This window comes from Pongo pygmaeus, chromosome X (assembly GCF_028885625.2).
Source record: "Pongo pygmaeus isolate AG05252 chromosome X, NHGRI_mPonPyg2-v2.0_pri, whole genome shotgun sequence".
Classification (NCBI taxonomy): domain Eukaryota; kingdom Metazoa; phylum Chordata; class Mammalia; order Primates; family Hominidae; genus Pongo; species Pongo pygmaeus.
In genome coordinates, this window is record NC_072396.2 from 98,782,114 (window position 1) to 98,795,940 (window position 13,827).

The following is a 13,827-nucleotide window of genomic DNA, read 5'->3' on the forward strand; positions in this document are numbered from 1 at the left end:
TATTTCTTTCTCTTCCCTGATTGCTCTGCCAGGACTTCCAGTACTATGCTAAATATAAATGGTGAGAGAAGGCATCTTTGTCTTCTGCCAGGTTTCTAGGGGAATGCTTCCAGCTTTTGTTCATTCACTATAATGTTGATTGTGGGTTTGTCATACATGGCTCTTATTATATTAAAGAATGTTTCTTCAATGCCTGATTTCTTGAGGGTTTTTCACATGAAGGGATGTCGAATTATTCTAAAATCCCTTTCCGCATCTATTGAGATGATCGTGTGTTCGTTATTTTTTTTAGTTTCCTTTATGTGGTGAATCACATTTATTGATTTCCATACATAGAACCACTAATGAAGCCTAATTGATCACAGTGGAGTCGTTTTTTGATATGCTGCTGGATTCCATTTGCCAGTATTTTGTTAAATATTTTTATATCACTGTTGATCAAGGATATCGGCCTGAAGTTTTCCCTTTTTGTTGTTTTCCTGCCAGGTGCACTGACAAGACAGCATTGGCATGGTGGGGTGCATGTGCGCACAGGTACCAGCTGGGAAGAGAAGTTAAAGTCTGCCCTTGCAAAGTAATGTGGGGGGTGGCTGGAAATGAGTGCTTGCTGGCAAAAAAACATGAGGGAATCTGTGATGGATGGAGGGCACAGGAGGGCTGGTGTGCACCAGCAGGGGCTGCTCTGCTGGAGCTCTCTGATGATCAAGTCTGGCCTATCAGTGCAGGAGCTATGATGTCTGACTTTAAGAGGCATCCTGGCAGGGCACAAGGCTGCACTGCAAGCAGGCATGGCCAGGCTGGGCCTCTGGTTGAGGGCAGCAGATAGAGGGGTGCTGAGGTTGACCATTTCTTATGAGCAAGATTGCCCTGCACTGTTCGGGTCTGACAGTTCTCCTACGGTTAAAGTTTCCTAAGGAACAAAGCAAACCTTGGGGGATGGGCATCCCTGGATTTGCTCCCCTACAGACACTCTCACACCAAACCCTCTGGGCTCCAAACTAGCTGAAGTTTTGCCCCTAACACCTCTCTAAGCAACTCTCCCTGCCAGGTCAAGTGTCTGTAGAGGGTTGTGGGATCTCCTTCTGCCAGGATTCCAGATGTCCATAGCAAGAGTGTGCTGCTCCACACCTGCTCAAATCACCCCTTTCCCAGGAGTTGTTGGAAGCCAGAGATGAGTCCCAATGCACAGTAGCCTTGTGCCAATCTTTTCTTACAGTTTCATTCCCTCTGCTAAAGAGAGAATACATGCTGTCAACCTTTTCCACTAGAACCTATAGCATATTAATCATTTGTTTTACATTTCATGCTTGATAGTTTCAACATCTGTTTCATATCTGAATCACATTCTGTTCATCGCTTTTACTTTTGGCAGTGCTTTGTTTTGTTTAGTTTGCCTTTTTTATATGCCTCAGTTCTTTTATAGTGTTGAAAACTGGACATCATACATGGAAAAGTTATGACTGAGGTAAATACTGTATGCCTAGAAATGAGCACGCTTTAAAAAAGAAATTAAAAAACTTTGCTAGGCATTTAGTGTGGAGCTTTGAATCAATCTAATCAGTAGTTGGGCTTAGTTTGGGTTTTGCTATTGCTATATTTTCTCTCCTTGTGACACAATCTTTAAATTCTTTAGTGTTACCTTGTGTTTTGTGTAGTAGCTGGTTTTCCAGAGGATTTTAAAAAATATCTGCTCCACCCTCAGCTTCAAGTCTTTTTTTTTTTTTTTTTTTTTGTACTGTGCTTCAGAGATAGCTCTGAGCAGCAGTACAGTGCTGCTATTTCTTAGGCTGGTAATATCAACATGGGGGACAATTATTGTTAAGATTAAGCCTCAGTTTAGACAGGCACAGTGTCCCTAATCTTGGCAGTGGAACTTTTCAGTGATCGTGATCCTTTCCTGTCCTAAGCTGTTGGTTTGGGCCCAACACTCTTTCTACCCTTTGCCCAGGGGTAGATATTTTTGTTTGTTTATTCATTTTCTTTTCTTTTTTTTATGTTAATTTTCCTCAATTGCAAAGTGTTTTTATATTTATTTAAAGGGGGCATAGTCTTCACTGTCATTCTTTCTGTATCCTAAGAATTCTGTTTCGTAGGAGAAATGGAGAAGAATGCAAGTGAGGCTTTGTGTCTTTTCCACCGCAGCTGCTGTAATCTTTTCTTAACCCTGCACCAAGAGAGATAATTTCTGAAGACTTCCTGTCCCCATTCTTGTTTGTGAACACCTAGTGAGGTCAGTAGAGAAGAATATGTGATTTGGTGCAAATTATCCTTGTATCTGCAACCCCTCAGAGGTAATGTATTCTCTCTCTGGTCTACCCTCAGCCTTTAGCAATACATTAAAAAATAAAATTTTTAAGAGTGTCTGCAAGCCTTTGTTTCAGGTAGGTAAGGGCTTTAGCCTTTTCACAGATTTCAAGTTATTTTCCTGTGACCTCAGCTCTATCATGAGTTCAAGACATGTTGTAAATTTGTAGATTGCCTGGCTTTTTTTTCTCCTTTTACCTCCCTGCCCTTCTGCTTTTCCTTCTCTTCCTGTTCCCTCACTTCTTCCTTCTACTACATTTTTTTTTCTTGAGATGGAGTCTTGCTCTATCACCAGGCTGGAGTGCAGTGGCACGATCTCAGCTCATTGCAACCTCCACCTCCTGGGTTCCAGTGATTCTCCTGCCTCAGCCTCCCAAGTAGCTGGGACTACAGGCACGTGCCACCAAGACCAGCTAATTTTTGTATTTTTAGTAGAGATGGGGTTTTACCATGTTGGCCAAGATGGTCGCAATCTCTTGACCTCATGATCTGCCTACCTCAGCCTCCCAAAGTGCTGGGATTTCAGGCATGAGCCACTGCATCCAGCCTCCTTTCATTTCTTCTCCTCCTCCTTACCCCCAACTCCTGACCCTTTCATCTTACAAGGGTGGAAGAGATCCTCTCTATCCAGCTCTCTATATTCTGTGAAAAAAATAGATCTCAGGACCCTAAGCTCACTGTTTCAAAGGAAAAGTTAAGCTTGGGAACTGAGTTACTCAATACTGTCTCCTTTTTGTTCCCAAGGAGCTGCTATTTCACAACCGTTTGTCATAACCTTATACATAAACCATGTTATCACAATGAAAGAAGGCCATATATCTTCCCAGTTGGTCTCTCTCTCTTAATGTGCTCACAAGAAAAGATCTTGTGAGCCCCTAAAACTTTCAGGATACATATCCTTTCTATAAACTAGCCCTAAAATTGAGTCCTGCTAAATCTCGATCTGAGGATTTCAATTATGATCTAATCTTCACAGATACAGAGCAAGGGCAAGACTGGAAATTATTTCTCCCCCTACACTGAGATGAATGCATAACTGACTTTTTCTTCTGCTCACTCTTTTCACATGCTTGCCTTATCTTATGTAAAATTGAGATGTACAGAGCCCTTATTAGAGCTTCACAAAAATGTAACCGTTTGCCTCACTGCCTGCCCTCTTCATTTTTCCCTCCTGCTTGCTCTTTCCTCTTTAAATATTAAGTTCCCCATTTGAAAAGCACAGGACACAGATGGTCTTGTGACTTGTGTTTTTCCTGGGTGTATCCTCAGATTTGGGAAAATAAATAATGATCTTCTTTTAACACCTTATTTAAAACTAAACTTCCTAACCTTTGACAAGTCTTAACTTCTTTTCCTGTTTTGCTTTTTCCGTCCTTAATACCCCTAATCACCATCTAACATAGTAGGTATATTACTTATTTATTTGTTTCTATCCTCATTTTTAATTCACTAGAATGCAACCTCCACGAAGATAAGAATTTTTGTTTGTTTGGTTGTTATTCACAGTTGCATTCTTAATAAATAGAAGGGGTCCTGGCCTAAAGTAAGTGTTCAATAAATAGTTTTTGAATAAATAATGAATAATGGTGAATATAAATAGAAACACCCTGAAGCTTTAAGACTTGTGATTCATTGATTTTTTAAAATTATAATTTTACATTCTTTCTGAAAGGATATCATCACACTGTGATTTTCCTGAGTGTCAAATTGTGATAATTTTTCCATTCGGGGCTGCTTCATTTTATCCTTGAGTGAAAGCTCAGATGTGGGACATGCCCAAAATGAGGTAAATATGTATATCAAAGATTGGCACACTTTTTCTGTAAAGGGACAGATAGTAAATATTTCAGTCTTTGGTCTTTGCCAGCAACATATATTTATGGTAATTTTTTTGTCGTTTTAAAAATTACTCTCTTAAAATGTTAAAAATGAACAAAATGAAAAAAAAACTTAACTAAAAAGTTGCGCAAAAACAGACCTAGATTTGGCACAAGGCCATAATTTGGTGACCTTTAATCTAGACCAAGATGCTTCCATCTCGCAATTTGCTTATATGCCCATCTGCTCTGTCAGAGTAAATGCAGATGTACTCTTCAGGATCACTCATCAAACACCCAATAAATTTAGATATTTTCCTTCCTTCTAAATGTACCCAAATCAACATCACACATTCATAATCGTTACCCATAGAACAAAGCTACATCATGCCCCATCTGTACCTTGGATCAAGTTCTCAATATGACAGTGTTCATTCCCTGGAATCAATATTTTTACTCATATAACATTCCACAGCAATAGTAAATTTTGTTCCAAATTTGTTCTCATAATTTTAAAATCTGGTCAATTAAAATATATAACCACTTCTGTTTGAGCCTGAAGATGTAGAGCTGAAAATAAAGTTGGTCTCACAATTATAACATAAAAAGAGATGAATATTCTTCAAATTAATATTTTTTCTTTAATCCACTAGAGAACTGAGGTTGCAGGGCAATCAAATAACCCCAAAACTGGAGACAGACAGGTGCCTACAAGAAGAAACAAGTCATTAATATTTGTACACCTGAGGCAGAAGTGCTAGCTGCCAGAAAAGTTTCAACAAATTGCTAAATGCTGAGTGGTCTAGCATACATGAGTATGAAGCTCGTAGTGGCAGAATATACAATCAGGTTCACACTCTCTTGCAAGTTTTTCTTTCAGCAATTCACAAGGTGCTCACAGGAAAGATCAGAGAAAATTTTGGGAAAGATTTTCAGAAGTCTTCTGAGGGGAAAACAGGAGCCTCTTTCACTACTCTGCCCAGACCCATACCTTCAATTTGCCCCATACTATAAAAATCTTAATCTGTTATTCAGGTCTTCCTTCGATACTAAATTTGTAATTTAAAAATATATTTTATGCATTTGTGCTGTTTTTATAAAATAATATTTTCCTTTCTCTGTGTCTTTAAATAATTTACTTACTTATTGAGTCTACAATGTGATTATCTATTTACTTCAGTGGATAAAATGTTTTCTTTCATCTGGAAATGAAATACACTTAGACGTTGTATTACAGTTTTCTAGAGGGACAGAACTAATAGGATATATATATATCCTATTAGTTATATAGATATATATCCTATATAAATATCCAATAGATATCCTATATATATATATCCCATATCCTATATATATCCCATATGTGTATATATATATATATATATATATATCCATATATCCATAGATCACGATATAGCCATATATAAGGATATATGGATATCTATGGAGATATATATATATATATGAGAGTTAATTAAGTATTAATTCACATGATCACAAGGTCCCACAATAGGCCATCTGCAAGCTGAGGAACAAGGAGAGCCAGTACAAGTCCCAAAACTGAAGAACTTGGAGTCCAATGTTCGAGGCTAGGAAGCATCCAGCATAGGAGAAAGATGTAGGCTGGGAGGCCAGGCCAGTCTTGTCTTTTCAGATTTTTCTGCTTGCTTTATATTCTAGCCACACTGGCAGCTGATTAGATGGTGCCCACCCAGATTTGGGGTGTGTCTGCCTTTCCCAGTCCACTGATTCAAATGTTAATCTCCTTTGGCAACACCCTCACAGACACACCCAGGATCAATACTTTGCATCCTTCAATCCAATCAAGTTGACACTCAGTTTTTATTTTTATTTTTTTTTGAGACAGAGTCTCGCTGTGTCACCCAGGCTGGAGTGCAGTGTTGCGATCTCGGCTCACTGCAACCTCCACCTCCTGTGTTCAAGTGATTCTCCTGCCTCAGCTTCCCAAATAGCTGGGAGTACAGGCACCCACCACCACCCCCTGGTAATTTTTGTATTTTTAGTAGACACGGGGTTTCACTATGTTGACCAGGCTGTTCTTGAACTCCTGACCTTGTGATTTGCCTGGCTCGGTCTCCCAAAGTGCTGGGATTACAGGTGTGAGCCACCGTGCCTGGCCCAGACACTCAGACAAGTCTACCCCTTGTCAACTTGAACCCATACACATCTCCTGAGATTATACATAATCTTCAAATAAAGACAATAATAAGGTCATAATTACAATTAATGTAATACAATTATGCTTTGTACAACTGAAAATGTACCAATCCCTAACCCAAATGCTATTATATAAAGTTGACAATACTTAAATGCTGACTTGAAGTCAATGACTCTTGTGTCACATGATAAAGAAAAAATGAAATAAAATCAAGATATTTTCTTAGTACAAGTATATACATGCACAAATATGTTTTTAACAAAAGAAGGAGGTAAATACTCATGACAATTAAAGTCCTCATTTCTGCAACTGGTCACGTGGCCATAGCTGGTATTGATGACTACCTTCTACTACTCATTTTTTATTCCCTTTGCATTCATCAAGCACCTCAGCAGGTCATGGGTGTTTTTTTTTTTTTTTTTTTTCCTAGTGGAGTGACCCAAACCTTCATTCCTGAGGGGTCTGGGCCATTTGTAGTTCTGCCTGGATTGAGCAGTTGTAGTTTCCCATTGACCTTAATCACAGGGCATGGTAATACTAAGAGACACCCTGATGGATCTCCCGTATTCCCTACAAACTCTTCTTTACCTCAGTTGTGCACTAGTAGACTGATTTTATCTTGGTAGTCTGGGTCAATCACCCCAGCCAACACTGTAACTCCCTTCTTAGCCTGTTGACTTAAAGGTAGGAGGAGCCCAAAGTGTCCAGGTGGCAAACTTAACTTTCAGTTTAATGGAATTGTTGTTATGTCTCCTGGTGGCTGCATTCCTCCCTCCGGAACTAAGACTTCGAAGAATATAATGTTGCAGAAACAGGAAGCAAAAATTTTGCTAGTGGATCACTAGGGGTGATGGTGAGTGGTGACACTTCCACTTCCACCCCTTGATTCCTGGACCCATGAATCCTGGCTATGAGATAAACAGTACCATATATTGGACACTGATTCAGAGCCAACATGGCCTTCTGGAGAACTTTGCCCCAGCCCTGCAAAGTATTGTCACCTAGTTGGTGTAATTGTGACTTCAAATGGCCATTCCACCTTTCTATTAATCCAGCTGCTTCAGTATGATGGGGAACGTGGTAAGACCAGTCAATTCCATGAGCATAAGCCCACTCTCACACTTCTTTAGCTGTAAAGTGAATGCCTTGGTCAGAGGCAATGTTGTGTGGAATACCATGACAGTGGATAAGGCACTCTGTGAGTCCACGGATGGTAGTCTTGGCAGAAGCATTGCATGCAGGATAGGCAAACCCACATCCAGAGTAAGTGTCTATTCCAATGAGAACAAACCTCTGCTCTTTCCATGATGGAAGAGGTCCAGTATAATCAACCTGCCACCAGATAGCTGGCTGATCACCCAAAGGAACGGTTCCATATTGAGAGCTCAGTGCTGGTCTCTGCTGCTGGCTGACTAGCAGGTCAGCCTTGGTGAGTGGAGGTCCATGTTACTGTGCCCATGAGTAACCTCCATCCCTGATACCATGGACATTTTGTTCATGGACCCATTGGGTGATGACAGAGGTGACTGGGGAAAGAGGCTAAACAGTGTTCACAGAATGGGTCATCCTCTCCATTTGATTATCAAAATCATCATCTGCTGAGGTCACCTGTTGGTGAGTACTCACAAGGGATACAAATATCTTCACAGTTTTTGACCACTCAGAGAGGTCCATCCACATACCACTTCCCCACATTTCCTTATCACCAATTTTCTAGTCATGCTTCTTTCAAGTCCCTGACCATCCAAACCAAACCATTAGCTACAGCCCATGAATTGGTATATAATCGCACATATGGCCATTTCTCCTTCCATGCAAAGTGCACAACCAGGTGCACTGCTTGAAGTTCTGCCTACTAGTAAGATTTCTTTTCACTGCTGTCCTTCAGGGATGTCCTAGAAAGGGGCTGTAGTGCTGCAGCTGTCCACTTTTGGGTTGTGCCTGCATATCGTGCAGAACCATCTGTGAACCAGGCCCTAGTCTTATCTTCCTCTGTCAACTGATCATAGGGAACTCTCCATGAGGCCATCAGTGCAGGCTGGGGCAGAGAAGGCAGAGCTCCAGGAATGGATATCATAGGCATTTCAGCCATTTCCCCAAGTAACTTACTTGTGCTTTCAGGGCCTGCTCAAGCCCAATCATGTATATATCACTTCCGTTTGATGATGGAATGCTTCTTTGCACACCCCACTTTATGGCTAGATGGGTCAGAAAGCACCCAGTTTATGATAGGAAGTTCAGGTTGCATAGTGACTTGATGATCCATAGTCAAGCATTCAGTTTACACCAAAGCCCAGTAACAGGCCAAGAGCTGTCTCTCAAATGGAGAGTAGTTATCTGCAGAAGATGACAGGGACTTGCTCCAAAATTCTGTAGGCCTCCATTGTGATTCACCTATGGGGGCATGCCAGAAGCTCCAAACAGCATCCCTGTCTGACACCGACACCTCAAGCGCAATTGGATATGCTGGGTCATATAGCCCAAGTCGCAGAGTTGCCTGGACCTGTTTCAGAGCCTTCTTCTGTTCTGGACCCCACTCAAAACTGGCAGCCTTTGGTTCACTCGATAAATGGGCCAGAGTAACACATCCAAATGTGGAATGTTTTGCCTTCAAAATCCAAATAGGCCCACTAGGCATTGTGCCCTTTTCTTGGTTGCAGGAGGGGCCGAATGCAGCAAATTATCCTTCACCTTAGAAGGAATATTTTGACGTGTCCCACACCACTGGACTCCTAGAAATTTTACTGAGGTAGAAGGTCCCTAAATGTTTGTCAGATTTATTTCCCATCTTCTGGCATGCAAAAGTCTCACCAATAAGTCCTGTGTGTTTGCTACTCCTTTCTTACCAGATCCAATCAGCATAACGTCAACAATGTAATGGACCAGTGTGATATCTTGTAGAAGCAAAATACGACCAAGGTCTCTCTGAATAAGATTGTGACACAAAACCGGAAAGTTGATATACCCTTGAGGTAGGACAGTAAAGGTGTATTGCTGGCTTTGCCAGCTGAAGGCAAATTGCTTCTGGTTGGCCTTATGGACAGGAATGGAGTAAAGGTGTTTGCCAAGTCAATGGCTGCATACAAGGTACCAAGAGATGTGTTAATTTGCTCAAGCAATAAAACCACATCTGATACAGCAGCTGCAATTGGAGTCATCACTTGGTTAAGCTTACAATAATCCACTGTCATTATCCAAGATCCATTTGTCTTCTACATTGGCCAAATGGGAGAGTTGAATGGGGACGTTTTGGGAATCAACACTCCTGCATCTTTCAAACCCTTGATCATGGCACTGATCTCTGCCATCGCTCCAGGGATGTGGTATTGTTTTTGATTTACCATTTTTCTAGGTATGGGCAGCTCTAATGGCTTCCTTTTGGCCTCTCCCACCATAATAGCTTTCACCCTAAAAGTCAGGGAGCCAAGGTAGGGGTTCTGCCAGCTGCTAAGTATGTCTATGCCAATTATGCATTCTGGCACTGGGAAAATGACCACAGGATGAGCCTGGGTACCCACTGGGCCCACTGTAAGTCAGGCCTGAGCTAAAATCCCATTAATTATCTGACCTCCATAAGCCTGACCTTTAACTGGAGGACCACAATGACGTTTTGGGTCCCCTGGAATCAATGTCATCTCAGAGCCAGTGTCCAATAGTCTCTGAAATGTCTGATCATTTCCCTTTCTGCAATGCACAGCTACCCTGGGAAAAGATCAGAGGTCTCCTTGGGAAAGAAGGGGAGAAAGATTAACAGCATAAATAGTGGCATAGAAGGGTCTTTCCTCAAAGGGACCTAGCCTTCCCTTCATTCAAGGGGTTCTGGGTCTGTAGACTGGCTCAAGTCTGGAAATTGATTGAGAGGCCATGATCACCTGTTTCTATAATCCAAATTAGTCTTTTGTCCATTTGAGCCAGAAGTTTTCTGCTTATATAAATTCAGTAGGAATGTAGTAAGCTTCCTATCAATTTCACTTTTAGGGTCATTGTGATTAATTAGCCAATGCCAGAGCTCTACAAAAGTCAGACTATTCTGATTACTGCTTTGCCTCTGCTGTCTATTATGATAGCTACACCCATCTTGCCATTGACAGTTGAGTGCCACCACTTGACCCCTGCCACCTTGGGATCCAATAATTCCCATTGTATTTAAATTTTTTAGTTGAGTGACTGTGGTTCCCACTGTTAGATCTGACATACAGAAAAGAATAATTACAGGGCTCTTCAAAAATGCAAGTGCTGTCCTCACAATCTATTTTGCAAAACAATGGCCAAAGATGTATTTTCTGGACCCTCCCAGCTGGTATGAGTAGGTCTAAAGTGACTAATCCACTCCACAATCCCAATATCCCTAAGCCTTTGGATCCCTTCCTCTACATTAACCCAAGAGACATCAGGCATTTCCAGCTTGCTTACAGTGGGCCATCTTGTAATCCATATTTCAGCTAACCAAGCAAATAAATTATTAGACCCTTTTTTAACTCACTGAGCTGCCACAATAAATACAGGGTCTCTACTTAGTGGGCAAAATCAATAAATTCAGCCTGTTCAACTCTGTTTTCTCCACCATTATCCCACACCCTTAATATCTATTTCCATGCCTGTTCTCCAGATTTCTATTTATATAAATTAGAAAACTCAAGCAGTTCTTTTTGAGTGCTGCACACCTCCTCATGGGTCACACTCTGAACGTCACCTCTAGGGGCCTGCTGGGACTTTAGTCAAGTTATAGGTCTAGAAGTAAACAAGGGTATTGTGAGCAGCTCCTGTGGAGAATCAATATTATCTTGCCTGGCAACTGCCTCAGGGGAGGGCATCACTGTTGCCTCAGGGAGCAGAGGGTTAGTCTCCTCAGACAAAGGTGGGAAGGCTGATGGCAGCATGGGTCAGGGAGGGAATGTTGCCACTACTTGGGATGGGGAAGCTGTTTCTTCTGTCCAAAAAGTTCATCAGAGTTTACAAGATCAGTGTCGCCAGCTTGATCAAGGTCCCCCCAACATGTCCCCATACGAAGTTGCAGGGTCCTATTATTTTCCCATCAATGCTGTCACTTTAACTGTAGACACCTGGCAAGGTTGTCATGCACGTTTCATTTCAGGTCAGCCAATTGCATGATCCGAGCTTGTGTCTGTTTTTCCACAATTTCAGCTCTTTCTCTACGAAAAATAAGACTCTCACTCAGGGCAGTCTGAGCAGATTTGATGCTCAGTATCTGCTTCTGATGCCGGGAGTTAGAATCCCTGAGTTCATCATTTTCTTTCATCACTTTGTCTGCTGAACTTAGGAGCAACCAACCAACTTCATTATGTTCCTTGGTTTTCCACATATGGTCAAAGGTATTATGCATAGAGTCACTAAACTCTTTGCAACTCATTAGCGGTGAATCAGGAGTTCCAAATGCATTACATTTGCCAACTTTCTTTTTTTTTAATATTATACTTTAAGTTTTAGGGTACATGTGCACAAAGTGCAGGTTTGTTACATATATATATACATGTGCCATGTTGGTGTGCTGCACCCATTAACTCGTCATTTAACATTAGGTATGTCTCCTAATGCTATCCCTCCCTCCTCTCCCCACCCCACAATAGGCCCCTGTGTGTGATGTTCCCCTTCCTGTGTCCGATGTTCCCCTTCCTGTGTCCATGTGTTCTCATTGTTCAATTCCCACCTATGAGTGAGAACATGCAGTGCTTGGTTTTTTGTCCTTGCGATAGTTTGCTGAGAATGATGGTTTCCAGCTTCATCCATGTCCCTACAAAGGACATGAACTCATCCTTTTTTATGGCTGCATAGTATTCCATGGTGTGTATGTGCCACATTTTCTTAATCCAGTCTATCATTGTTGGACATTTGGCTTGGTTCCAAGTCTTTGCTATTGTGAACAGTGCTGCAATAAACATACATGTGCATGTGTCTTTATAGCAGCATGATTAATAATCCTTTGGGTATATACCCAGTAATGGGATGGCTGAGTCAAATGGTATTTCTAGTTCTAGATCCCTGAGGAATCGCCACACTGACTTCCACAAGGGTTGAACTGGTTTACAGTCCCACCAACAGTGTAAAAGTGTTCCTATTTCTCCACATCCTCTCCAGCACCTGTTGTTTCCTGACTTTTTAATGCTCACCATTCTAACTGGTGTGAGATGGTATCTCATTGTGGTTTTGATTTGCATTTCTCTGATGGCCAGTGATGATGAGCATTTTTTCATGTGTCTTTTGGCTGCATAAATGTCTTCTTTTGAGAAGTGTCCATTCATATCCTTTGCCCACTTTCTGACGGGGTTGTTTGTTTTTTTCTTGTAAATTTGTTTCAGTTCATTGTAGATTCTGGATATTAGCCCTTTGTCAGATGAGTAGGTTGCAAAAATTTTCTCCCATTCTGTAGGTTGCCTGTTCACACTGATGGTAGTTTCTTTTGCTGTGCAGAAGCTCTTTAGTTTAATTAGATCCCATTTGTCAATTTTGGCTTCTGTTGCCATTGCTTTTGGTATTTTAGACATGAAGTCCTTGCCCATGCCTATGTCCTGAATGGTATTGCCTAGGTTTTCTTCTAGGGTTTTTATGGTTTTAGGTCTAACATTTAAATCTTTAATCTATCTTGAATTAATTTTTGTATAAGGTGTAGGGAAGGGATTTCTTACACCTGTAAGGGATTTCTTACAGTTTCAGCTTTCTACATATGGCTAGCTAGTTTTCCCAGCACCATTTATTAAATAGGGAATCCTTTCCCCATTGCTTGTTTTAGTCAGGTTTGTCAAAGATCAGATGGTTGTAGATATGTGGCATTATTTCTGAGGGCTCTGTTCTGTTTCATTGGTCTATATCTCTGTTTTGGTACCAGTACCATGCTGTTTTGGTTACTGTAGCCTTGTAGTATAGTTTGAAGTCAGGTAGGGTGATGCCTCCAGCTTTGTTCTTTTGGCTTAGTATTGCCTTGGCAATGCAGGCTCTTTTTTGGTTCCATATGAACTTTAAAGTAGTTTTTTCCTATTCTGTGAAGAAAGTCATTGGTAGCTTGATGGGGATGGCATTGAATGTAATTTATACATTCAATGGGCAGTATGGCCATTTTCACGATATTGATTCTTCCTACCGATGATGATGGAATGTTCTTCCATTTGTTTGTATCCTCTCTTATTTAATTGAGCAGTGGTTTGTAGTTCTCCTTGAAGAGGTCCTTCATATCCCTTGTAAGTTGGATTCCTAGGTATTTTATTCTCTTTGAAGCAATTGTGAATGGGAGTTCACTCATGATTTGACTCTCTGTTTGTCTGTTATTGGTGTATAAGAATGCTTGTGATTTTTGCACATTGATTTTGTATCCTGAAACTTTGCTGAAGTTGCTTATCAGCTTAAGGAGATTTTGGGCTGAGATGATGGGGTTTTCTCGGTATACAATCATGTCATCTGCAAACAGAGACAATTTGACTTCCTCATTTCCTAATTGAATACCTTTTATTTCTTTCTCCTGCCTGATTGCCCTGGCCAGAACTTCCAACATTATGTTGAATAGGAGTGGTGAGA

General features: G+C 41.0%; 1 pseudogene; it reads right to left on the bottom strand.

Annotated features, from left to right (window-relative positions):
• Nucleotides 1-7,080: 7,080 nt before the first annotated feature.
• Nucleotides 7,081-11,305, bottom strand: LOC134739017 (uncharacterized; annotated as a pseudogene).
• Between the last annotated feature and the right edge of the window lie 2,522 nt (nt 11,306-13,827).